The 27,616-nt window shown below is 45.3% G+C and overlaps 1 pseudogene; it reads right to left on the bottom strand.

Annotated features, from left to right (window-relative positions):
* Window positions 1–1,079: 1,079 nt before the first annotated feature.
* On the bottom strand, window positions 1,080–24,532 carry LOC115187969 (protein phosphatase 1D-like; annotated as a pseudogene).
* Between the last annotated feature and the right edge of the window lie 3,084 nt (window positions 24,533–27,616).

Here is a 27,616-nt window from a genome sequence, read left to right on the forward strand (position 1 = left end):
GAGAGACGAGACAGAGAGAGAGACAGAGACAGACAGAGACAGACAGAAGACAGACAGAGACAGACAGAGAGGACAGACGAGAGACAGACAGAAGAGAGGAGGACAGAGAGAGAGAGAATATGAGAGAGAGAGAGACAGAGAGAGACAGAGAGACAGAGAGACAGAGAGAGACAGACACAGACAGAGACAGAGAGAGACAGAGAGGGGAGAGAGACAGACAGAGAGAGAGAGAGACAGAGAGAGACAGACAGCAGAAGACAGAGAGGGAGAGAGACAGAGACAGAGAGAGACAGAGAGAGAGACCGAGACAGACAGCGAGAGAGACCGAGACAGACGCGAGAGAGACCGAGACAGACAGCGAAGAGAGACCGAGACAGACAGCGAGAGAGACCGAGACAGACAGCGAGAGAGACCGAGACAGACAGCGAGAGAGACCGAGACAGACAGCGAGAGAGACGAGACAGACAGCGAGAGAGACCGAGACAGACAGCGAGAGAGACCGAGACAGACAGCGAGAGAGAGACCGAGACAGACAGCGAGAGAGAGACCGAGACAGACAGCGGAGAGACCGGACAGACAGCGAGAGAGACCAGACAGCGAGGAGAGACGAGACAGACAGCGAGAGAGACCAGACAGCGAGAGAGACCGAGACAGACAGCGAGAGAGACCAGACAGCGAGAGAGACCGAGACAGACAGCGAGAGAGACCGAGACAGACAGCGAGAGAGACCGAGACAGACAGCGAGAGAGACCGACAGACAGCGAGAGAGACCGAGACAGACAGCGAGAGAGACCGAGACAGACAGCGAGAGAGGACCGAGACAGACAGCGAGAGAGACCGAGACAGAGAGAGACCAACACAGACAGAGAGACCGAGACAGAGAGAGACCGAGAGAGAGACACAGAGACAGACAGAGAGACAGATAAATACATTTAATACAGTCGTAATAAAGTAGTAATTATGATTTAGCATGTGTCCCAAATTGCACCCTATTCCCCCACCCCCCCCCCCCCCCCCCCCCCCCCCCCCCATAGGGCTCTGGTCAAAGCAGTGCACTATATAGGGAATAGAGTGCCATTTGGGACACAAGCTTACAAGTCCCTCTGCTCTGTACCTTGATGAGTGGTGTGTTGGAGCGGGAGTCCGATGTGGGGCCACAGTGCTGTCCCTCGGCCAGGTTCAGCAGTACCTCCTCATGGTGGAGGGGCTCCTGAGGGACAACCCGGCTCCTGCAGGGCGATCACGATGGCCGACGTGTTGTCAGCACGCAGCATCCTCTGGCGCCACACGCAGGAGGGCGTGGCTCACCAGCTGGCGAGCGCTGGACACCCCGCACGGCGCCTAGGAGAGAGGTATTTACCGTAGTTAACCAATCAGACTGGGCTGAACACAAGTCTCGGTGGCCCAGTTTAGAAAAACCATGAGCCGGGTTCAATAGGGAGGGAAAAGAAAGTTTCAAAACAGATTGAATCAGGGGGGGGTGCTACCTAAACCAATAAGAAACACTGGATTCTTTAGTTTTCCGTTCCAAAACATATTTTCTACGGTGTGCCCTACTGAACAGGCCACGCCGCATAGCAACCACAACTCACCATGGCCTCATCGTTGTCCTGGCACATGGAGACGACGTCCTGGGGGGGTACCATGTTCCACAGCCCGTCACTGCCCCAGGATGATGTAACGGTGTTTATTGGGGTCGAGGGTCAGAACACAGGTGTCTGGCTCCGGGGACAACTACAAACTCTCCGCTGTAGAAGTCATAGCTCCACAGGTCCCCTACAGGGACAGAAGATAATTCAATCAAAAAAGGTTATTTATCTCACAAGGGAACACAAGACAACAAGGGGAAAGGAGAAGTGAAGATGAGGGTTTTACACACATCCACAATGTTTTACAGTAACTGGACAAAAAAACAGATGACATGCATAGAAAAAAGGAAACACCCAAATGCCTCATTGCCCGTCTCGCTGTTCCCAAATGCCTCATTGCCCGTCTCGCTGTTCCCAAATGCCTCATTGCCCGTCTCGCTGTTCCCAAATGCCTCATTGCCCGTCTCGCTGTTCCCAAATGCCTCATTGCCCGTCTCGCTGTTCCCAAATGCCTCATTGCCCGTCTCGCTGTTCCCAAATGCCTCATTGCCGTCTCGCTGTTCCCAACTGCCTCATTGCCCGTCTCGCTGTTCCAACTGCCTCATTGCCCGTCTCGCTGTTCCCAACTGCCTCATTGCTCGTCTCGCTGTTCCCAACTGCCTCATTGCCCGTCTCGCTGTTCCCAATGCCTCATTGCCCGTCTCGCTGTTCCCAACTGCCTCATTGCCCGTCTCGCTGTTCCCAACTGCCTCATTGCCCGTCTCGCTGTTCCCAACTGCCTCATTGCTCGTCTCGCTGTTCCCAACTGCCTCATTGCTCGTCTCGCTGTTCCCAAATGCCTCATTGCCCGTCTCGCTGTTCCCAAATGCCTCATTGCCCGTCTCGCTGTTCCCAACTGCCTCATTGCCCGTCTCCTTCAATATTTGCCCGTCTTGCTGTTCCCACTGCCTCATTGCCCGTCTCGCTGTTCCCAACTGCCTCATTGCTCGTCTCGCTGTTCCCAACTGCCTCATTGCCCGTCTCGCTGTTCCCAACTGCCTCATTGCTCGTCTCGCTGTTCCCAACTGCCTCATTGCCCGTCTCGCTGTCCTAACTGCCTCATTGCCCGTCTTGCTGTTCCCAAACATAGTTATATATGGGTTCTTTATGTTTGGAAACAGCAACACAGTGATCAGCCAAGTAGTTAGAGGATGAGAAGCTCTTTCAGAAGCTAACAGATTCATTACTCACCAACATTACTACTCGCCAACATTACTAACATTACTACTCACCAACATTACTACTCACCAACATTACTACTCGCCAACATTACTACTCGCCAACATTACTACTCGCCAACATTACTACTCGCCAACATTACTACTCACCAACATTAATAACATTACTACTCACCAACATTACTACCCACCAACATTACTAACATTACTACTCGCCAACATTACTACTCACCAACATTACTAACATTACTACTCACCAACATTACTACTCACCAACATTACTACTCACCAACATTACTAACATTACTACTCACCAACATTACTAACATTACTACTCACCAACATTACTACCCACCAACATTAATAACATTACTACTCACCAACATTACTACTCGCCAACATTACTACTCACCAACATTACTAACATTACTACTCACCAACATACTACTCGCCAACATTACTAACATTACTACTCACCAACATTACTACTCACCAACATTACTACTCGCCAACATTACTACTCACCAACATTACTAACATTACTACTCACCAACATTACTACTCACCAACATTACTACTCGCCAACATTACTACTCACCAACATTACTAACATTACTACTCACCAACATTACTACTCACCAACATTACTACTCCCCAACATTACTAACATTACTACTCACCAACATTACTAACATTACTACTCGCCAACATTACTAACATTACTACTCGCCAACATTACTACTCACCAACATTACTAACATTACTACTCACCAACATTACTACTCACCAACATTACTAACATTACTACTCACCAACATTACTACTCACCAACATTACTAACATTACTACTCGCCAACATTACTACTCACCAACATTACTAACATTACTACTCGCCAACATTACTACTCACCAACATTACTAACATTACTACTCGCCAACATTACTACTCACCAACATTACTACTCGCCAACATTACTACTCGCCAACATTACTACTCGCCAACATTACTAACATTACTACTCGCCAACATTACTAACATTACTACTCGCCAACATTACTACTCGCAAACATTACTACTCACCAACATTACTACTCACCAACATTACTAACATTACTACTCACCAACATTAATACTCACCAACATTACTAACATTACTACTCGCCAACATTACTACTCACCAACATTACTAACATTACTACTCGCCAACATACTACTCGCAAACATTACTAACATTACTACTCGCCAACATTAATACTCACCAACATTACTAACATTACTACTCGCCAACATTAATACTCACCAACATTACTAACATTACTACTCACCAACATTAATACTCACCAACATTACTAACATTACTACTCGCCAACATTAATACTCACCAACATTACTAACATTACTACTCGCCAACATTACTACTCACCAACATTACTAACATTACTACTCGCCAACATTACTAACATTACTACTCGCCAACATTACTACTCGCCAACATTACTAACATTACTACTCGCCAACATTACTAACATTACTACTCGCCAACATTACTACTCACCAACATTACTAACATTACTACTCGCCAACATTACTACTCACCAACATTACTACTCGCCAACATTACTACTCGCCAACATTACTACTCGCCAACATTACCAACATTACTACTCGCCAACATTACTACTCGCCAACATTACTAACATTACTACTCGCCAACATTACTACTCGCCAACATTACTACTCGCCAACATTACTACTCACCAACATTACTAACATTACTACTCGCCAACATTACTACTCACCAACATTACTAACATACTACTCGCCAACATTACTACTCACAACATTACTACTCGCCAACATTACTACTCGCAAACATTACTACTCACCAACATTACTACTCACCAACATTACTAAATTACTACTCACCAACATTACTACTCAGCCAACATTACTAACATTACTACTCGCCAACATTACTACTCACCAACATTACTAACATTACTACTCGCCAACATTACTACTCACCAACATTACTAACATTACTACTCACCAACATTACTACTCACCAACATTACTAACATTACTACTCGCCAACATTACTACTCGCAAACATTACTAACATTACTACTCGCCAACATTACTACTCGCCAACATTACTACTCGCCAACATTACTAACATTACTACTCGCCAACATTACTAACATTACTACTCGCCAACATTACTACTCACCAACATTACTAACATTACTACTCGCCAACATTACTACTCACCAACATTACTACTCGCCAACATTACTACTCGCCAACATTACTACTCGCCAACATTACTAACATTACTACTCGCCAACATTACTACTCGCCAACATTACTAACATTACTACTCGCCAACATTACTACTCGCCAACATTACTACTCACCAACATTACTAACATTACTACTCGCCAACATTACTACTCACCAACATTACTAACATTACTACTCGCCAACATTACTACTCACCAACATTACTACTCGCCAACATTACTACTCGCCAACATTACTACTCGCCAACATTACTAACATTACTACTCGCCAACATTACTACTCGCCAACATTACTACTCGCCAACATTACTACTCGCCAACATTACTACTCGCCAACATTACTACTCACCAACATTACTAACATACTACTCGCCAACATTACTACTCACCAACATTACTAACATTACTACTCGCCAACATTACTACTCACCACATTACTACTCGCCAACATTACTACTCGCAAACATTACTACTCACCAAACATTACTACTCACCAACATTACTAACATATCTACTCACCAACATTCTATCTCACCAACATTACTAACATTACTACTCGCCAACATTACTACTCACCAACATTACTAACATTACTACTCGCCAACATTCTGACTCACCAACATACTAACATTACTCACTCACCAACATTACTACTCACCAACACTTACTAACATTACTACTCGCCAACATTACTACTCGCAAACATTACTAACTTACTACTCGCCAACATTACTACTCGCAACATTACTACTCGCCAACATTACTAACATTACTACTCGCAACATTACTACTCGCCAACATACTAACATTACTACTCGCCAACATTACTACTCACCAACATTACTAACATTACTACTCGCCAACATTACTACTCACCAACATTATACTCGCCAACATTACTACTACTCGCCAACATTACTACTCGCCAACATTACTAACTTACTACTCGCCAACATACTACTCGCCAACATTACTAACATTCCTACTCGCCAACATACTACTCGCCAACATTACTACTCACCAACATTACTAACATTACTACTCGCCCAACATTACTACTCACCAACATTACTAACATTACTACTCGCCAACATTACTACTCACCACATTACTACTACGCCACATTACTACTCGCCCAACATTACTACTCGCCAACATTACTAATCACCAACATTACTAACATTACTACTCACCAACATTACTACTCACCAACATTACTACTCCCCAACATTACTAACATTACTAACTCACCACATTACTAACATTACTACTCGCCAACATTCTAACATACTACTCGCCGCCAAATTACTACTCACCCACATTACTCACATTACTAACATTACTACTCACCAACATTATACTCACCACATTACTAACATTACTACTCACCAACAGTACTACTCACCAACATTACTAACATTACTACTCGCCAACATTACTACTCACCAACATTACTAACATACTACTCGCCAACATTTACTACTCACCAACATTACTAACATACTACTCGCCAACATTACTACTCACCAACATTACTACTCGCCAACATTACTACTCGCCAACATTACTACTCGCCAACATTACTACTCGCCAACATTACTAACATTACTACTCGCCAACATTACTACTCGCAAACATTACTACTCACCAACATTACTACTCACCAACATTACTAACATTACTACTCACCAACATACTACTCACCAACATTACTAACATTACTACTCGCCAACATTACTACTCACCAACATACTAACATTACTACTCGCCAACATTACTACTCACCAACATTACAACATTACCTACTCACCACATTACTACCACCAACATTACTAACATTACTACTCGCCAACATTACTACTCGCAACATACTAACATTACTACTCGCCAACATTACTACTCGCCAACATTACTAACTCGCCAACATTACTAACATTATCTACTCGCCAACATACTACTCGCCCAACATTACTAACATTACTACTCGCCAACATTACTCTACTCGCCCACATTACTACTCGCCAACATTACTAACATTACTACTCGCCAACATTACTACTCGCCAACATTACTAACATTACTACTCGCCAACATTACTACTCGCCAACATTACTACTCGCCAACATTACTACTCACCAACATTACTAACATTACTACTCGCCAACATTACTACTCACCAACATTACTAACATTACTACTCGCCAACATTACTACTCACCAACATTACTACTCGCCAACATTACTACTCGCCAACATTACTACTCGCCAACATTACTACTCACCAACAACATTACTACCCACCACATTACCAACATTACTACTCACCAACATTACTACTCACCAACATTACTACTCTCACCAACATTACTACCACCAACATTACCAACATTACTACCCACCAACATTATTACTACTCACCAACATTACTACTCACCAACATTACTACTCACCAACATACTAACCACCAACATACCAACATTACTACCCACCAACATTATTACTACCACCAACATTACTACCCACCAACAACATTACTACTCACCAACACATTACTACTCACCAACAGTATTACTCACCAACAACATTACTACTCACCAACAACATTACTACTCACCAAACTCACCAACATTGCTACTCACCAACATTACTACTCACTACATTACTACTCGCCAACACATCACTACTCACCAACATTGCTACTCACCAACATTACCAACATTACTACTCACCAACAGTAGTATTACTCACCAACAACATTACTACTCACCAAAACATCACTACTCGCCAACATTACTACTCACCAACAACATCACTACTCGCCAACATTACTCCTCGCCAACAACATTACTACTCACCAACAACATTACTACTCACCAACAACATTACTACTCACCAACAACATTACTACTCACCAACATTACTCACCAACAACATTACTACTCACCAACAACATTACTACTCACCAACAACCTTACTACTCACCAACATTACTTACCAACAACAGCTGCAGAAAAAGTAGTGGGGTCAGAGTGCAGTCCCACTGGCCACACACTGGTTGAACCAACGTATTTGGCTAAAGTGTATGTAAACTTCCAACTTCAATTGTATTACAGAAATACATTTGTGGCACTTACTGAATCTTTGCGACAACCACAACAACAACATACCTAGAGCTCTGGCCACAGCCAGGAAAGGTATCTGGTCTATGACGGTGCTCCTTCTGACTGGCCCGTTATGAGTCAGCCTGGGTCTCTTCCATACCACCCGGTTCACACCCGACTTCTTTATCACACTGGAGATAGGAGGGAGAGAGACAGACAGGACAGTTAATCACCCTGGAGATAGGAGGGAGAGAGACAGACAGGACAGTTATCACCCTGGAGATAGAGGGAGAGAGACAGACAGGTCAGTTATCACACTGGAGATAGGAGGGAGAGAGACAGACAGGTCAGTTATCACACTGGAGATAGGAGGGAGAGAGACAGACAGGACAGTTATCACCCTGGAGATAGGAGGGAGAGAGGACAGACAGGACAGTTATCACCTGGAGATAGGAGGGAGAGAGACAGACAGGACAGTTTATCACCCTGGAGATAGGAGGGAGAGAGAGACAGACAGGACAGTTATCACCCTGGAGATAGGAGGGAGAGAGAGACAGACAGGACAGTTATCACCCTGGAGATAGCAGGGAGAGAGACAGACAGGACAGTTATCACACTGGAGATAGGAGGGAGAGAGAGACCGACCAGGACCAGTTTATCACCCTGGAGATGAGGACAGAAGGACAGTTATCACCCTGGAGAGAGGAGGGAGAGAGACAGACAGGACAGTTTATCACCCTGGAGATAGAGGGAGAGAGACAGACAGGACAGTATCACCCTGGAGATAGGAGGGAGAGAGAGACAGACAGGACTAGTTATCATAGACATTTAGTAAGGTAGTAATGAAGAACTAGTTTGTGGTTTAGCTGTAAATTTAGTAAAGTAAAAAGGCATCCTATTACTTAATAGTGCGTCTCTGTCCATCCCTCTAGTCTGGTTACCCAGTCAGTTCTACAGTAGTCTGTCCATCCCTAGTTACCCAGTCAGTTCTACAGTAGTCTGTCCATCCCTCTAGTCTGGTTACCCAGTCAGTTCTACAGTAGTCTGTCCATCCCTCTAGTCTAGTTACCCAGTCAGTTCTACAGTAGTCTGTCCATCCATCTAGTTACCACCAGTCAGTTCTACAGTAGGTCTGTCCATCCCTCTAGTTACCCAGTCAGTTCTACAGTAGTCTGGCCATCCCTCTAGTCTGTTACCAGTCAGTTCTACAGTAGTCTGTCCATCCCTCTAGTTACCCAGTCAGTTCTACAGTAGTCTGTCCATCCCTCTAGTCTGGTTACCCAGTCAGTTCTACAGTAGTCTGTCCATCCCTCTAGTTACCCAGTCAGTTCTACAGTAGTCTGTCCATCCCTCTAGTCTAGTTACCCAGGTCAGTTCTACAGTAGTCTGTCCATCCCTCTAGTTACCACCAGTCAGTTCTACAGTAGTCTGTCCATCCCTCTAGTTACCCAGTCAGTTCTACAGTAGTCTGTCCATCCCTCTAGTTACACCAGTCAGTTCTACAGTAGTCTGTCCATCCCTCTAGTCTAGTTACCCAGTCAGTTCTACAGTAGTCTGTCCATCCCTCTAGTCTGGTTACCCAGTCAGTTCTACAGTAGTCTGTCCATCCCTCTAGTCTGGGTTACCCAGTCAGTTCTACAGTAGTCTGTCCATCCCTCTAGTTACCCAGTCAGTTCTACAGTAGTCTGTCCATCCCTCTAGTTACCCAGTCAGTTCTACAGTAGTCTGTCCATCCCTCTAGTTACCCCAGTCAGTTCTACAGTAGTCTGTCCATCCCTCTAGTCTAGTTACCCAGTCAGTTCTACAGTAGTCTGTCCATCCCTCTAGTTACCCAGTCAGTTCTACAGTAGTCTGTCCATCCCTCTAGTCTGGTTACCCAGTCAGTTCTACAGTAGCTGTCCATCCCTCTAGTTACCCAGTCAGTTCTACAGTAGTCTGTCCATCCCTCTAGTTACCGAGTCAGTCCTACAGTAGTCTGTCATCCCTCTAGTCTAGTTACCCCAGTCAGTTCTACAGTAGTCTGTCCATCCCTTAGTTACCCAGTCAGTTCTACAGTAGTCTGTCCATCCCTCTAGTCTGGTTACCCAGTAAGTTCTACAGTAGTCTGTCCATCCCTCTAGTCTAGTTACCCAGTCAGTTCTACAGTAGTCTGTCCATCCTCTAGTTACCCAGTCAGTTCTACAGTAGTCTGTCCATCCCTCTAGTCTAGTTACCCAGTCAGTTCTACAGTAGTCTGTCCATCCCTCTAGTCTAGTTACCCAGTCAGTTCTACAGTAGTCTGTCCAATCCCTCTAGTCTATACCCAGTCCAGTTCTACAGTAGTCGTCCATCCCTCTAGTCTGGTTACCCAGTCAGTTCTACAGTAGTCTGTCCATCCCTCTAGTCTAGTTACCCAGTCAGTTCTACAGTAGTCTGTCCATCCCTCTAGTCTAGTTACCCAGTCAGTTCTACAGTAGTCTGTCCATCCCTCTAGTCTAGTTACCCAGTCAGTTCTACAGTAGTCTGTCCATCCCTCTAGTCTAGTTACCCAGTCAGTTCTACAGTAGTCTGTCCATCCCTCTAGTCTATGTTACCCAGTCAGTTCTACAGTAGTCTGTCCATCCCTCTAGTCTAGTTACCCAGTCAGTTCTACAGTAGTCTGTCCATCCCTCTAGTCTAGTTACCCAGTCAGTTCTTACAGTAGTCTGTCCATCCCTCTAGTCTAGTTACCCAGTCAGTTCTACAGTAGTCTGTCCATCCCTCTAGTCTAGTTACCCAGTCAGTTCTACAGTAGTCTGTCCATCCCTCTAGTCTAGTTACCCAGTCAGTTCTACAGTAGTCTGTCCATCCCTCTAGTCTAGTTACCCAGTCAGTTCTACAGTAGTCTGTCCATCCCTCTAGTCTAGTTACCCAGTCAGTTCTACAGTAGTCTGTCCATCCCTCTAGTCTAGTTACCCAGTCAGTTCTACAGTAGTCTGTCCATCCCTCTAGTCTGGTTACCCAGTCAGTTCTACAGTAGTCTGTCCATCCCTCTAGTTTACCCAGTCAGTTCTACAGTAGTCTGTCCATCCCTCTAGTCTGGTTACCCAGTCAGTTCTACAGTAGTCTGTCCATCCCTCTAGTCTAGGTTACCCAGTCAGTTCTACAGTAGTCTGTCCATCCCTCTAGTCTAGTTACCCAGTCAGTTCTACAGTAGTCTGTCCATCCCTCTAGTCTAGTTACCCAGTCAGTTCTACAGTAGTCTGTCCATCCCTCTAGTCTAGTTACCCAGTCAGTTCTACAGTAGTCTGTCCATCCCTCTAGTTACCCAGTCAGTTCTACAGTAGTCTGTCCATCCCTCTAGTTACCCAGTCAGTCCGATAGTTTTTCTGTTGTTTTTGACCAAGCAGGCATACAGCAGGACATACAGCAGGACATACAGCAGGACATACAGCAGGACATACAGCAGGCATACAGCAGGACAGACACTGATTGTGAGCTTGCAGTAGCATAGACAATGCAGAGAGAGAGAGATTCTCTTTGGCTCAAACCCATTCCCCTGTTACAGGGGCTGTTGTTTTGGATGCACGGTCACATGAGGGTACGGTTGTGGTTGTGTTGTGCTACGGTTGTGGTTGTGTTGTGGTTGTGTTGTGGTTGTGTTGTGGTTGTGTTGTGGTTGTGTTGTGGTTGTGGTTGTGTTGTGGTTGTGTTGTGGTTGTGTGTGGTTGTGTTGTGGTTGTGTTGTGGTTGTGTTGTGGTTGTGTTGTGGTTGTGTTGTGGTTGTGTTGTGGTTGTGCTACGGTTGTGTTGTGGTTGTGCTACGGTTGTGTTGTTAGTTGTGCTACGGTTGTGGTTGTGTTGTTAGTTGTGCTACGGTTGTGGTTGTGTTGTTAGTTGTGCTAAGGTTGTGTTGTGGTTGTGTTGTGGTTGTGCTACGGTTGGGGGCCCTAGTACAGTAGTATGTGTCGGTCAGTCTTACCTGCCCCCCAGCCCTTCGATGCGCTCCCTCTCCTTGGGGCAGCTCAGGCTTGTGGTCCTGTGTAACCTCCACGGCCCTGATGAACTGGTCAGAGGGGTCATCCTGCACCCCCAGCACTATGGCAGAGTCTCCTACGTGGGCCACGTACATTCGGTCCCCCGGATTACCACTACACTGGCCGTGGTGCCCGAGGTGCTGGGTAACCCCCGTGAAAGTCTTGGGCCATTCGGCTGCAGTGACAGAGAGAGCGACAGAGAGAGGAGAGAGAACGACAGAGCAGGGAGAGAGAGAGAACGGACAGGAGAACAACAGAGAGAGAGAACGGACAGAGAGCGAGAGAACGACAGAGAACGACAGAGAGAGAGAACGACAGGAGAACGACAGGACGACAGAGAGAGATGAGAACGACAGAGAGAGAGAGAACGGAACAGAAGAGAGATCGAGAACGACAGCCAGAGAGAGAGAGAACGACAGAGAGAGAGAGAGAACGACCAGAGAGATGAGAGAGAACGACCAGCAGAGAGGAGAGACAGAACGACAGACGAGAGGAGAGAGGAGAACGCACAGAGATGAGAGAGACAAGAACGACAGACAGAGAGAGAGAACGACAGAGAACAACAGAGGAGAGAGGAACGGACCAGAGAGAGAGGAACGAGAGTGAGAACGACAGCCAGCGAGAGAGAGACACGACAGAGAGAGAACGACAGGCAGAGAGAGAGAGAACGAACACGGAGAACGACACAGGAGGAGAACGAAACCAGAGAGAGAACGAAACACAGAGAGAGAACGAAACACAGTAGAGAGAAAGAAGGACAGAGAGAGAAAGGACAGAGAGAGAAAGAAGGACAGAGAGAGAGAGAGAGAACATGTTAAAATATTGGAAGCTGCCCAGCTTTAGAAGAAGCGTTCGGAGTCAGACTAAAGCTTCTTACCGGAGGTCTCCGCCTGCAATAACATGGCCCCTGAACACAACAACAGTTAGGAAGGAACTCCACTTTTAAAAAGGTCCTGAACAGTTATTCTGGAAAGTACTTTTTGAAACAACAGGCTGAGTGAGGGCAAGCAGCTTATATTCATGAGGTCGCCTTGACTGACAGCTACTTTGAAACGCCGACAGCAAGCAACTTGGATGCAGTGAATAGTGTTGCAGTAATTTTATCTCAAGCAAATTTGGTGATACACAAAGCAACTCAAGCATTGAAATTGTATCAATGATATAATAATAAAATATATACACACACGCACACACACACACACACACACACACAGTTTGTTTCTTGTGATGAGGTTCACAGCAGCACTGACGGATATGTTGCCTTGACAACAGCGTCAGAGTTTTGAATGACCTATCCCCTCCTTTAGTTCCATGCTGGCTGAAGACCTAGCTAGCCAGTAACTAGCTAACACCAGACACAGATGAAGACCTAGCTAACCAGTAGCTAGCTAACACCAGACACAGATGAAGACCTAGCTAGCCAGTAACTAGCTAACACCAGACACAGATGAAGACCTAGCTAGCCAGCCAGTAGCTAACACCAGACACAGATGAAGACCTAGCTAACCAGTAACTAGCTAACACCAGACACAGATGAAGACCTAGCTAACCAGTAACTAGCTAACACCAGACACAGATGAAGACCTAGCTAGCCAGTAACTACCTAACACCAGACACAGATGAAGACCTAGCTAGCCAGCCAGTAGCTAACACCAGACACAGATGAAGACCTAGCTAACCAGTAACTAGCTAACACCAGACACAGATGAAGACCTAGCTAGCCAGTAACTAGCTAACACCAGACACAGATGAAGACCTAGCTAGCCAGCCAGTAGCTAACACCAGACACAGATGAAGACCTAGCTAACCCGTAACTAGATAACACCAGACACAGATGAAGACCTAGCTAGCCAGTAACTAGCTAACACCAGACACAGATGAAGACCTAGCTAGCCAGCCAGTAGCTAACACCATACACAGATGAAGACCTAGCTAACCAGTAACTAGCTAACACCAGACACAGATGAAGACCTAGCTAGCCAGCCAGTAGCTAACACCAGATACAGATGAAGACCTAGCTAGCCAGTAACTAGCTAACACCAGACACAGATGAAGACCTAGCTAGCCAGCCAGTAGCTAACACCAGACACAGATGAAGACCTAGCTAGCCACTATAGCTAACACCAGACACAGATGAAGACCTAGCTAGCTAGCCAGTAGCTAACACCAGACACAGATGAAGACCTAGCTAGCCAGCCAGTAGCTAACACCATACACAGATGAAGACCTGGCTAACCAGTAACTAGCTAACACCAGATACAGATGAAGACCTAGCTAGCCAGCCAGCAGCTAACACCAGACACAGATGAAGACCTAGCTAGCCAGCCAGTAGCTAACACCAGACACAGATGAAGACCTAGCTAGCCAGCCAGTAGCTAACACCAGACACAGATGAAGACCTAGCTAACCAGTAGCTAACACTAGACACAGATGTAGACCTAGCTAACCAGCCAGTAGCTAACACCATACACAGATGAAGACCTAGCTAGCCAGCCAGTAGCTAACACCAGACACAGATGAAGACCTAGCTAGCCACTATAGCTAACACCAGACACAGATGAAGACCTAGCTAGCCAGCCAGTAGCTAACACCATACACAGATGAAGACCTAGCTAGCCAGCCAGTAGCTAACACCAGACACAGATGAAGACCTAGCTAGCCACTATAGCTAACACCAGACACAGATGAAGACCTAGCTAGCTAGCCAGTAGCTAACACCAGACACAGATGAAGACCTAGCTAGCCAGCCAGTAGCTAACACCAGACACAGATGAAGACCTGGCTAACCAGTAACTAGCTAACACCAGATACAGATGAAGACCTAGCTAGCCAGCCAGCAGCTAACACCAGACACAGATGAAGACCTAGCTAGCCAGCCAGTAGCTAACACCAGACACAGATGAAGACCTAGCTAGCCAGCCAGTAGCTAACACCAGACACAGATGAAGACCTAGCTAACCAGTAGCTAACACCAGACACAGATGAAGACCTAGCTAACCAGCCAGTAGCTAACACCAGACACAGATGAAGACCTAGCTAGCCAGCCAGTAGCTAACACTAGACACAGATGAAGACCTAGCTAGCCAGCCAGTAGCTAACACCAGACACAGATGAAGACCTAGCTAGCCAGTAGCTAACACTAGACACAGATGAAGACCTAGCTAGCCAGTAGCTAACACCATACACAGATGAAGACCTAGCTAACCAGTAACTAGCTAACACCAGACACAGATGAAGACCTAGCTAGCCAGCCAGTAGCTAACACCAGACACAGATGAAGACCTAGCTAGCCAGCCAGTAGCTAACACCAGACACAGATGAAGACCTAGCTAGCCAGTAGCTAACACCAGACACAGATGAAGACCTAGCTAGCTAGCCAGTAGCTAACAACAGACACAGATGAAGACCTAGCTAGCCAGCCAGTAGCTAACACCAGACACAGATGAAGACCTAGCTAACCAGTAGCTAACACCAGACACAGATGAAGACCTAGCTAACCAGTAGCTAACACCAGACACAGATGAAGACCTAGCTAACCAGTAGCTAACACTAGACACAGATGAAGACCTAGCTAACCAGTAGCTAACACCAGACACAGATGAAGACCTAGCTAACCAGTAGCTAACACCAGACACAGATGAAGACCTAGCTAACCAGTAGCTAACACCAGACACAGATGAAGACCTAGCTAACCAGTAGCTAACACCAGACACAGATGAAGACCTAGCTAACCAGTAGCTAACACCAGACACAGATGAAGACCTAGCTAACCAGTAGCTAACACCAGACACAGATGAAGACCTAGCTAACCAGTAGCTAACACCAGACACAGATGAAGACCTAGCTAACCAGTAGCTAACACCAGACACAGATGAAGACCTAGCTAACCAGTAGCTAACACTAGACACAGATGAAGACCTAGCTAACCAGTAGCTAACACTAGACACAGATGAAGACCTAGCTAACCAGTAGCTAACACCAGACACAGATGAAGACCTAGCTAACCAGTAGCTAACACCAGACACAGATGAAGACCTAGCTAACCAGTAGCTAACACCAGACACAGATGAAGACCTAGCTAACCAGTAGCTAACACCAGACACAGATGAAGACCTAGCTAACCAGTAGCTAACACCAGACACAGATGAAGACCTAGCTAACCAGTAGCTAACACCAGACACAGATGAAGACCTAGCTAACCAGTAGCTAACACCAGACACAGATGAAGACCTAGCTAACCAGTAGCTAACACTAGACACAGATGAAGACCTAGCTAACCAGTAGCTAACACCAGACACAGATGAAGACCTAGCTAACCAGTAGCTAACACCAGACACAGATGAAGACCTAGCTAACCAGTAGCTAACACCAGACACAGATGAAGACCTAGCTAACCAGTAGCTAACACCAGACACAGATGAAGACCTAGCTACACAGTAGCTAACACCAGACACAGATGAAGACCTAGCTAACCAGTAGCTAACACCAGACACAGATGAAGACCTAGCTAACCAGTAGCTAACACCAGACACAGATGAAGACCTAGCTAACCAGTAGCTAACACCAGACACAGATGAAGACCTAGCTAACCAGTAGCTAACACTAGACACAGATGAAGACCTAGCTAACCAGTAGCTAACACCAGACACAGATGAAGACCTAGCTAACCAGCCAGTAGCTAACACTAGACACAGATGAAGACCTAGCTAACCAGCCAGTAGCTAACACCAGACACAGATGAAGACCTAGCTAACCAGCCAGTAGCTAACACCAGACACAGATGAAGACCTAGCTAACCAGTAGCTAACACCAGACACAGATGAAGACCTAGCTAACCAGTAGCTAACACCAGACACAGATGAAAGGGGAAACGGAGAAGAATCTTTGCCATAGATGAAAGGGGAAACATTTAATTATATTTGCCGACACCCTCCAGTCAAATGTTGGCACCAGTGAAGTAGCCATCTAGCTATATAAACCCCGCACCTCTGCAAACCCTTCTCCGATGTTGGTTACAAGGCAGAACTTATTTAAAATTAGGTAAAAGAATATCTGGTTACCATTGGTGTATTTAAAATTAAAAGTTCAGGTGATGTCACCTTGTCCCTTTAATAATGAATCCTAGTGTTTGACATAGGGGAGGGGACCATTAACTTTATGATCAAACTTCATCAATGTGGAAGCAACAAGTCATTTTTTCATACTTTGATCTGGTTTCCTTCACATATCAAATTTAATGAAAAAACATGATTGACTGTTCAACTTTGTCTGCCATCTTCACAGACAGAAAACCAGGCCAGTGAGATCAGAGGAACACACGACAGCGTCTGGATGAGAGACAGTGTGTTTCTAATCTGGAGAAGCATCAATCTCAATCTAAACACAGACCCAGACAGACCTTTTATCAACACCTGTGACAAGTCTGGGGAGGTGCAAGTAGTAGTGAATTATGGCTGAGATACCACTCCTGTAGGTTTATACCCTAACCCTGTTCCTGGAGAGATACCCTCCTGTAGGTTTATACTCCAACCCTGTTCCTGGAGAGATACCCTCCTGTAGGTTTATACCCCTAACCCTGTTCCTGGAGAGATACCCTCCTGTAGGTTTATACTCCAACCCTGTTCCTGGAGAGATACCCTCCTGTAGGTTTATACTCCAACCCTGTTCCTGGAGAGATACCCTCCTGTAGGTTCAATCCTACCCTGTTCCTGGAGAGATACCCTCCTGTAGGTTTATACTCCAACCCTGTTCCTGGAGAGAGACCCTCCTGAAGGTTTATACTCCAACCCTGTTCCTGGAGAGATACCCCTCCTGTAGGTTTAAACTCCAACCCTGTTCCTGGAGAGATACCCTCCTGTAGGTTTATACTCCAACCTTGTTCCTGGAGAGATGCCGTCCTGTAGGTTTATACTCCAACCCTGTTCCTGGAGAGATACCCTCCTGTAGGTTCACTCCTACCCTGTTCCTGGAGAGATACCCTCCTGTAGGTTTATACTCCAACCCTGTTCCTGGAGAGATACCCTCCTGTAGGTTTATACTCCAACCCTGTTACTGGAGGGCTACTGTCTCTAGTGGCTCCAACCCGATTCTAATAATTACTTGGTTGATCAGCTGAATCAGGTTAGTTACAACTGGGGTTGAAGTGAAAACCTACAGAAGTGTAGCTCTCCAGGAACAGGATAGAGCAGTCCTGGTATGGGGTATCAATAGTGACACATCTATCAGCATAACAAATAGTTGCTGCACACTCAGCACTAATCAAGGGCTTGATTTAGTTGAATCAGATGTGTTAATACTGGGCTCGAAGAAAAATGCACATCCTTCAGTTTCCCAGGACTAGATTACAGTTTGGATCCACTGTGTACTAGTGACTTAACAGGCCAGTCGAAAGAACCAGAGCGAATCGCTGATGACCGCCCTAAATACAACTACCCTCACAGCTGATAATCCAAGAGACTTGTTCATCAAATGATAAGAGAAAGAGGGAACAATCCGTATGCCTCAGTAGATATGCCACTTCATGCAGACTCTCCTTCACAACCAACAACATCAGATCTCACATGCTGCCTGGCCTGCCTCGTCCAGCAATAAACCTGATTTGTTATGTCATCGAGGTCAAACAACCGTCGTCAACTCTTTCCAAAACACGCAGATGAACCATTGTTGTGTGTATCGAAAGCAAACAGAGAAAGGCACTATGGGAAAATCCCATTCACGGTAGTGATGTGCCGTTCGTGAACAATTAGTTCTTTTTTTTTTTAACTTCTCTTTTTACTGACTCGAGGAGTCAAAATTCATTTTTGCGAGTTTCATTACTTCATTTTCTGTTTGCAATGCACATCAGTGCCATCTGCTGGTCAGTAATAAAATAGCAGCGTGTGATTCTCAGACAGACGTTCCTCCTCCACTGGTTTCATCAACACTCTGCAGTAGGTCGTTGGCTTCAGGAGCCTATAATCAGCTGGAATACCAGGCTCACATCTGACATTATGCTTCCCCTTTTTTTTGCGTTCAAGGTGACTATTTTTCAAAAACGGGAATCTATGTTATTATTTAAGGATGCTTAAGACAGAAGCTTTATACTATACTAAATAAAATAAATTATATTTGAACCACATACTCTCACGTCCCTAAATGTTTGTGCAAAGTTCCCTACGCTAAGCTACCGGTCAAGTGAAACTTTTAGTACAAAAATCGGAACTATATTTGTAAGTACGGTGTCCAGTACAGGTCGGTGTTTGAAATCAGCTTGGAATCGAAGAAAACACCGGAACAACGACGAAATCAGTGGGATCTCATATGTTACAACACACGGCTTGAAAAAGCACGTGATCAAATAAATCTTTCCAACTTCAACGTGTTCAAAACAAACAGGAACTGAAATAAAAAAATATTTAAAAAAAAAAAAGCTCCAACTGTGAAAAATTCGATTTGAACAGTCATCCAACTCAGGAACTCTGGCCTGTTTTTAGAGCTCCAACTTTCTGACCTGAAGATCGCAGAAGTCGGGATTTGACCTCGTATTTCTCTGAGTTCTCAGTTGTTTTGAACGCAGCATTATCTGCTTCACGATTTCGAAGCCTCAGAGCTCCTGTATAAAGCATAACATCACTAGCCATAAACACTCACATTGGCGCCACAAAAGACAGAAGATGATGATGTGTAGGTTTACGGGGAAGAAAAGAAAAAACGTGCCATTTTTTGTTCAAGATTATTTGTTAGCAATATGTAATGTATAGACTAAGAGCGCTTTATAAACTGTTTATTGATTGTGGGGGTTTTAATAGTGTGAGAAGACAACAACATATTTAGTGAGAATCACAACATAAAGTACAATATAATTTTCTAGCTCTTAACTAATGTCGATGTCCAGGCCCCAGGGGAAATCTAACTAGCATAATAAAACAAAGGCCCCTCGGTGTAAAGGTGAGACTCTCATGAACACGTACATGCTGGTTGTTTTGCTGTAGGTCCTCCGGTACCAGTTGAAAAAAGGTATTGAAGTATATATGGAGACTGTTTAGTGACAAAAAATGTTTAAAAAAAAATTCATTAAATGTTTCCTGATCTTTCTTATCTCTCTCTCAGATATGATTGACACTTCAGAACAAACTTCCTTAAATATTGTTTGGTGGGACTATCCGTTCTTCATGTAGTGAATCTGTTATTCAATGTGTTTCTATGGGCTAATAGCAGTAATCTGTTATTCAATGTGTTTCTATGGGCTACTAGCAGTAATCTGTTATTCAATGTGTTTCTATGGGCTAATAGCAGTAATCTGTATTCAATGTGTTTCTATGGGCTAATAGCAGTAATCTGTTATTCAATGTGTTTCTATGGGCTAATAGCAGTAATCTGTATTCAATGTGTTTCTATGGGCTAATAGCAGTAATCTGTTATTCAATGTGTTTCTATGGGCTAATAGCAGTAATCTGTTATTCAATGTGTTTCTATGGGCTAATAGCAGTAATCTGTTATTCAATGTGTTTTCTATGGGGCTAATAGCAGTAATCTGTTATTCAATGTGTTTCTATGGGCTAATAGCAGTAAGGACTATCTGTTATTCAATGTGTTTCTATGGGCTAATAGCAGTAAGGACAAATAAAAATGTATATCAAAATATTTTTTAGATACTTCAAGGGGTCTTAAAATTCAAAATAAAATAGCAAAACGATCCTTGGTATGACCTTCTTAAAATAATTCCATATAGCTTAGTAGTTCGCTTTATTAAAGAGGATTGAGATGGGTTATTTTATAGTAGGATTAACACACACACACACACACACACACTACTCCGACTCAGCGGCTCCATACACCTGCTCCGACTACCAACTGTCTGCTGTCATATGCCCACATGAGCGTCAGTGGCGACTCGTCATTCTGGGCAGGTGGGGCAGAGCTGTTTTGCGTGTTATTTTGGCATTAAAACATGTCACATTCCAGTTTAAAAACATTTTTAAAAACTAAATGGAGTTAATAAAGCCTCCATACAAACATGGTCTCTTTCTTGTTTTCTTGAGTAAGGCAGCTCCAAAATGCAGGTGTTTCAGCCTAGCTCAGTGCTTTCTGTGGTGGTGGGGCAGCTCCAAAATGCAGGTGTTTCAGCCTAGCTCAGTGCTTTCTGTGGTGGTGGGGCAGCTCCAAAATGCAGGTGTTTCAGCCTAGCTCAGTGCTTTCTGTGGTGGTGGGGCAGCTCCAAAATGCAGGTGTTTCAGCCTAGCTCAGTGCTTTCTGTGGTGGTGGGGCAGCTCCAAAATGCAGGTGTTTCAGCCTAGCTCAGTGCTTTCTGTGGTGGTGGGGCAGCTCCAAAATGCAGGTGTTTCAGCCTAGTTCAGTGCTGTCTGTGGTGGTGGGGCAGCTCCAAAATGCAGGTGTTTCAGCCTAGCTCAGTGCTTTCTGTGGTGGTGGGGCAGCTCCAAAATGCAGGTGTTTCAGCCTAGCTCAGTGCTGTCTGTGGTGGTGGGGCAGCCAGCAGGAAAATACAGAGCTTAGGGGTTGGTAATGTTCTCTAGTTGCCCCGTGATTGGCTCAGTGTTCTGTCACTCATGGGGACACTACCTAACTGCCAAATCTAAGAGTAGAGCTCGATAATTCAAGCCCCTTGGGTTCTGCCATAGAGTTACATTAGAAGTGTACCCATCCAAGAAGGCTCAAGATCATTGGCCACAGGCAAAATGACATCAAATCACATTATATCTACTGTAGCTTTGATTGGACTGATCATGTCAACATCCTACTTTCAAAATATTAGCTAGCAATCATCACCATGAATCAAGTCGAGCAATTTACTGCGCTTTTTAATCCTTGTCATATGAAGAGAAATTATAGATAAAACGTATCGGTGCTCATCGGCCATAAACATTACACAACAAGTTGGAAATCGCAAATTCAACAATGAGTGGTTCGGAAGGAATCAGTGGCTATCTGCAAGCATAGCAAAGCAATCCATCACTCGCCTGCTATTCAGTGGAGTGGGTGTGTGCTCATCAGCCTCACTGCAGCTCAGTGCTCATCGAAGGCAAGATATACATTCAAGAGTTGTTCACAATCTAGTTCGGTTGCGGAAACAACTAGAGCTCGTTTCAAATGTATCAATAAATAATCTTATTTGTTGGCCTAGTAAATCAACACATGTACATTGTTTAAACCACACGCTTACAAGTCTATCACAAATGACAGCTTCAATAAGCAAACCCCTATGGTAAAGGACATGTGGGGTGGCAGGTAGCCTAGTGGTTAGAGGCAGGGTAGCCTAGTGGTTAGAGGCAGGTGGCCTAGTGGTTAGAGGCAGGCGGCCTAGTGGTTAGAGGCAGCTAGCCTAGTGGTTAGAGGCAGGGTAGCCTAGTGGTTAGAGGCAGGTGGCCTAGTGGTTAGAGGCAGGTGGCCTAGTGGTTAGAGGCAGGGTAGCCTAGTGGTTAGAGGCAGGGTAGCCTAGTGGTTAGAGGCAGGTAGCCTAGTGGTTAGAGGCAGGTAGCCTAGTGGTTAGAGGCAGGGTAGCCTAGTGGTTAGAGGCAGGGTAGCCTAGTGGTTAGAGGCAGGGTAGCCTAGTGGTTAGAGGCAGGGTAGCCTAGTGGTTAGAGGCAGGGTAGCCTAGTGGTTAGAGGCAGGGTAGCCTAGTGCTTAGAGACAGGTAGTCTAGTGGTTAGAGGCAGGTAGCCTAGTGGTTAGAGGGAGGGTAGCCTAGTGGTTAGAGGCAGGTGGCCTAGTGGTTAGAGGCAGGTGGCCTAGTGGTTAGAGGCAGGTGGCCTAGTGGTTAGAGGCAGGTAGCCTAGTGGTTAGAGGCAGGGTAGCCTAGTGGTTAGAGGCAAGGCAGGTAGCCTAGTGGTTAGAGGCAGGTAGCCTAGTGGTTAGAGACAGGTAGCCTAGTGGTTAGAGACAGGTAGCCTAGTGGTCAGAGGCAGGTAGCCTAGTGGTTAGAGACAGGTAGCCTAGTGGTTAGAGGCAGGTAGCCTAGTGGTTAGAGAAAGGTAGCCTAGTGGTTAGAGGCAGGGTAGCCTAGCGGTTAGAGTCAGGTAGCCTAGCGGTTAGAGGCAGGGTAGCCTAGCGGTTAGAGGCTGGTAGCCTAGTGGTTAGAGGCAGGTGGCCTAGTGGTTAGAGGCTGGTAGCCTAGTGGTTAGAGGCAGGTAGTCTAGTGGTTAGAGACAGGTAGCCTAGTGGTTAGAGGCAGGTAGCCTAGTGGTTAGAGGCAGGTAGCCTAGTGGTTAGAGGCAGGGTAGCCTAGTGGTTAGAGGCAGGGTAGCCTAGTGGTTAGAGGCAGGTAGCCTAGTGGTTAGAGGCAGGTAGTCTAGTGGTTAGAGGCAGGTAGCCTAGTGGTTAGAGCGTTGGACTAGTAACTGAAAGGTTGCAAGATCGAATCCCTGAGCTGACAAGGTAAAAATCTGTCGTTCTGCCCCTGAACAAGGCAGTTAACCCCACTGTTCCCCGGTAGGCCGTCATTGTAAATAAGAATTTGTTCTTAACTGACTTGCCTAGTTAAATAAAAGTAAAAGAGAGGTTTGTAGAATCATGAGTTTTCAGTTCGCCGGTAGGGCTCTGGGCATTACTGAGTCGAGTCAGTAAAAGAGCTCAACTTCCCATCGCTAATTCCCGGAGCCCCCCTTGAGGTTGGGGGTGTAGAGAAGAATCGTGGGATGTCTCTTTCTTTGCTCTACAGACAGATGGTAAACCGTGGTATGTTTATTTCGCTAGCCAAGCCTGAGAACCAAACCACACATTCAGCCTGTGGTGGCCATTTCATTCTTAAGAGTTTGCACGTTTTAGAGGCTTGGTCGCTAAATACAAATCCCAATGTACAAAGCTGGATGATTATTTAACTTACGTAGTTTTTTCCACATGGCATGGTGGCAGGCAACGAAACCTTTCCGAATAGCTGAACACACTTCCTCGTCATCTTTAGACCAAAAGCCCCGCTGTTTCTTGATGAATTCCACAAATAGTCCCTTGCGAATTGCGCTGCCTCTCGGCCTCCGTGGCCATCAAACACCGCGAAGAAAGCCACTGATCGCCGGGGCCGGTTATCGCTCTTGGTCGCCGCAGGAGTACTGTCCACTTTCGATCCTGCCAGTGCAGCAGCTGCAAAACGTTGGTTCCCATTTTGTACATTTTGTGTCCATGTAACTGTAGTGGATGCAGAGGCAGATAGAGGATTGTTCAGTGCATTCCGATCTTCCTGCTCGTTTTCAGGCTTTTCCGGCACAATGTCGGCCGTCGAGTTATTCCCTTTGGTTTCATCTTGTTCGTCCGAGTTCAGCTCGTCTTCCCCCGGCTCGGGCTCCATTACTACCTCGGTAACATCCTCCATGTATTTTCTGCCTCCCTGATCGGAGGAAAACACTCACTCGCATCAACAATGCTTTTTCCATGACTGTAGAGACGTCTTTCTTCAGATGCTGGGCGGTTGTTGTTGTTTTTTTTACTACCTAAAAATGGCTTCAAAAGTATTCTAAGTTAAAGTTTATGGCAGCTTAATGATCAATCGCCCGCTTTCGGTCTTTGTTTATTTTCAAGCCTTGTAGGCATGCTCAGGAACGCATTGACGTCAGAGCTGTATCTACCGGGGGAACTGCCCGGAGAAGGCACCGGTGCGCCACCTACTGCACCGCGTACTTCATAAACAACAGGTGTAGGTAGACTAACATTTGGATCAGATCGCTTTATTTTACGGCCCTTCTCGACAATGCAGAGAGAAAAATAATTCCACGAGGGATATATACAGGCCTACACAGTAACAATAGCTTGGCTATATATACACGGGGTAGCAGTAACTGAGTGGATGTGCAGGGGTAAGAGGTAATTGAGGTAAATATGTATGTACATACAGCAGTGGAGGCCACTCAGAGGAAAGGGAGGACCATCCTCAGTGAATTTCACACAAATAAGTGAAACATCATTTCAAAAAATATTTTTAGATAAAACTATACTAAATATATTAACATGTCACAAAATGATTTATTAAAACACTGTTTTGTAATGAAGGTCTACAGTAGCCTTAATAGCACCATGGTGTAGCCTGAGGACAGCTAGTTTCTGTCCTCCTCTGGGTACATTGACTTTCAATACAAAACCTAGGAGGCTCATGGTCCTCACCCCCTTCAATAGACTTACACAGTAATTGTAATTATGGAAACTTCCGGAGGACGTCCTCCAACCTATCAGAGCTCTTGCAGCATGAACTGACATGTTGACCACCCAATCAAAGGATCAGATAATGAATCTAGTACTGAAAGCATAAGCTACAGCTAGCGAGCACTGCAGGGCATCAAATGTAGTGAATAGTTGACTCAGAGAAGACAATAGTTGAACAGTTTTGAACAATATTAATTTCTTCCAACATTAAAAAGGCGAGAGAGAGAGACTTGAGGAGAGAGAGGAGAGGAGGGAGAGAGAGAGAGAGAGACCGAGAAGAGCGGAGTACAGAGGAGAGCAGAGAGGAGAGAGAGAGGAGAGAGAGAGTGAGGAGAGAGAGAATTGAGAGACAGAGAGAGGAGATGAGAGAGGAGCGAGAGAAGAGAGACAGAAGAGGGGACGAAGAGAAGAGAGAGAGGAGAAGATGAGAGAGAGAGAGAGAGAGAGAGAGACAGAGAGAGAGCGAGGAGCTTCTATAGTTTGTTCTAAGTACTTTTTTTCACTTTCACTTAGCTAGAGAATCAGCTAGCTAGTTATTTAGCCTACTAGATACGAGACAGTATTTTATACAACGATAAAGTGATCATGCTGTTTGGTATGTGGCTGCTATAGTGAACTGTGTGTTAGAGTGGATCAGGGGTGTATTCATTCGGCAGATTCTGTTGAAAAACGTTTCTTAAACGGAAGCGAACTGAATGACAAGGGGTTAATAAGCATACCTGAATTTGTCCAATAGAAAATTTCATTTGCAACTCTTGGTCTAATGATTCCACCCTAGATCAGCTAGATGCAGACGAGTGATCAAGGCAGTATTGAATATGTCACCGTCTGATTACTCCAATTCGTCTCTCGACCTGTGCTCCTACGTTGTAACAACCTCATGATGTGTATAGGGAACATTTTAGTATCATGTAGTAGCCTAAACCTAACGATGTTACATTGAACTGGGTGAATGGAATATGAATGACAGTCATCCTATGCTGTAATCGAAATAAGGCCATGCAAAATAATTCTAATAATCATCCTCCCTCATCTTAAATGGCACTGACCGCCACTGACATATAGGTTGAGGTAAAGTGACTAGGCAACAGGATAGGTAATAAACAGTAGCAGCAGCACATGTGATGAGTCAAGAGAGTTCCCGCAATAGGGTCAATACAGATAGTTATTAGCTATTTGCTTAACTATTTAGCAGGATTGGGGGGAAGAAAGGGAGATACCTAGTCAGTTGCACAACTGAATGCCTTCAACCAGAATGTGTCCTCCGCATTTAACCCAACCCCTCTGAATCAGAGAGGGGCGGGGGAGGGGGGGGGGCTTCCTTAATCGACGCGACGTCCTCAGCGCCCAGGCCTTCCTCTGACACCGCCTGGTATAGAGGTCCGGAAATGGCAGGGAGCTCGGCCCCCGGTGATGTACTGGCTGTACGCATTACTCTCGAATGCCTTGTGGTTGGATGCCAAGCAGTTGCCATACCAGTGATGCAGCCGGTCAAGATACTCTCAATGGTGTAGCTGTAGAACGTTGAGGATCTGAGGGCCCATGCGAAAACTTTTCAGCCTCCTGAGGGGGAAGAGGCATTGTCGTCCCTTCTTCACGACTGTGTTGGTGTCGTGCGTGGCCACGCAGTTGTGGATGAGCAGGGGAGTCCAGGACTTTTATTTCCCTCATTAAAATGCAAATCATTTTATAACATTTTGACATGCGTTTTTTCTGGATTTTTTTGTTGTTATTCTGTCTCTCACTGTTCAAATAAAACCTACCATTAAAATTATAGACTGATCATTTCTTTGTAAGTGGGCAAATGTACACAATCAGCAGGGGATCAAATACTTTTTTCACTCACTGTAGGTGTTCCTCTTGTCCAGGTGGGAGAGGGCAGTGTGGAGTGCAATAGAGATTGCATCATCTGTGGATCTGTTGGGGCGGAATGGAAGTTGGAGTGGGTCTCGGGTTTCTGGGATGATGGTGTTGATGTGAGCCATGACCAGCCTTTCAAAATACTTAATGGCTACAGACGTGAGTGCTATGGGTCGGTAGTCCTTTAGGCAGGTTACCTTAGTGTTCTTGGGCACAGAGACTATGGTGGTCTGCTTGAAACATGTTGGTATTACAGACTCAGTCAGGGACAGGTTGAAAATGTCAGTGAGGAGACTTGCCAGTTGGTCAACGCATGCTCTGTGTACATGTCCTTGTAATCTGTCTGGCCCTGCGGCCTTGTGAATGTTGACCTGTTTTAAGGTCTTACTCACATCGGCTATGGAGAGCATGATCACACAGTCGTC

The sequence above is a fragment of the Salmo trutta genome, unplaced genomic scaffold (genome assembly GCF_901001165.1).
Source record: "Salmo trutta unplaced genomic scaffold, fSalTru1.1, whole genome shotgun sequence".
Taxonomy (NCBI): domain Eukaryota; kingdom Metazoa; phylum Chordata; class Actinopteri; order Salmoniformes; family Salmonidae; genus Salmo; species Salmo trutta.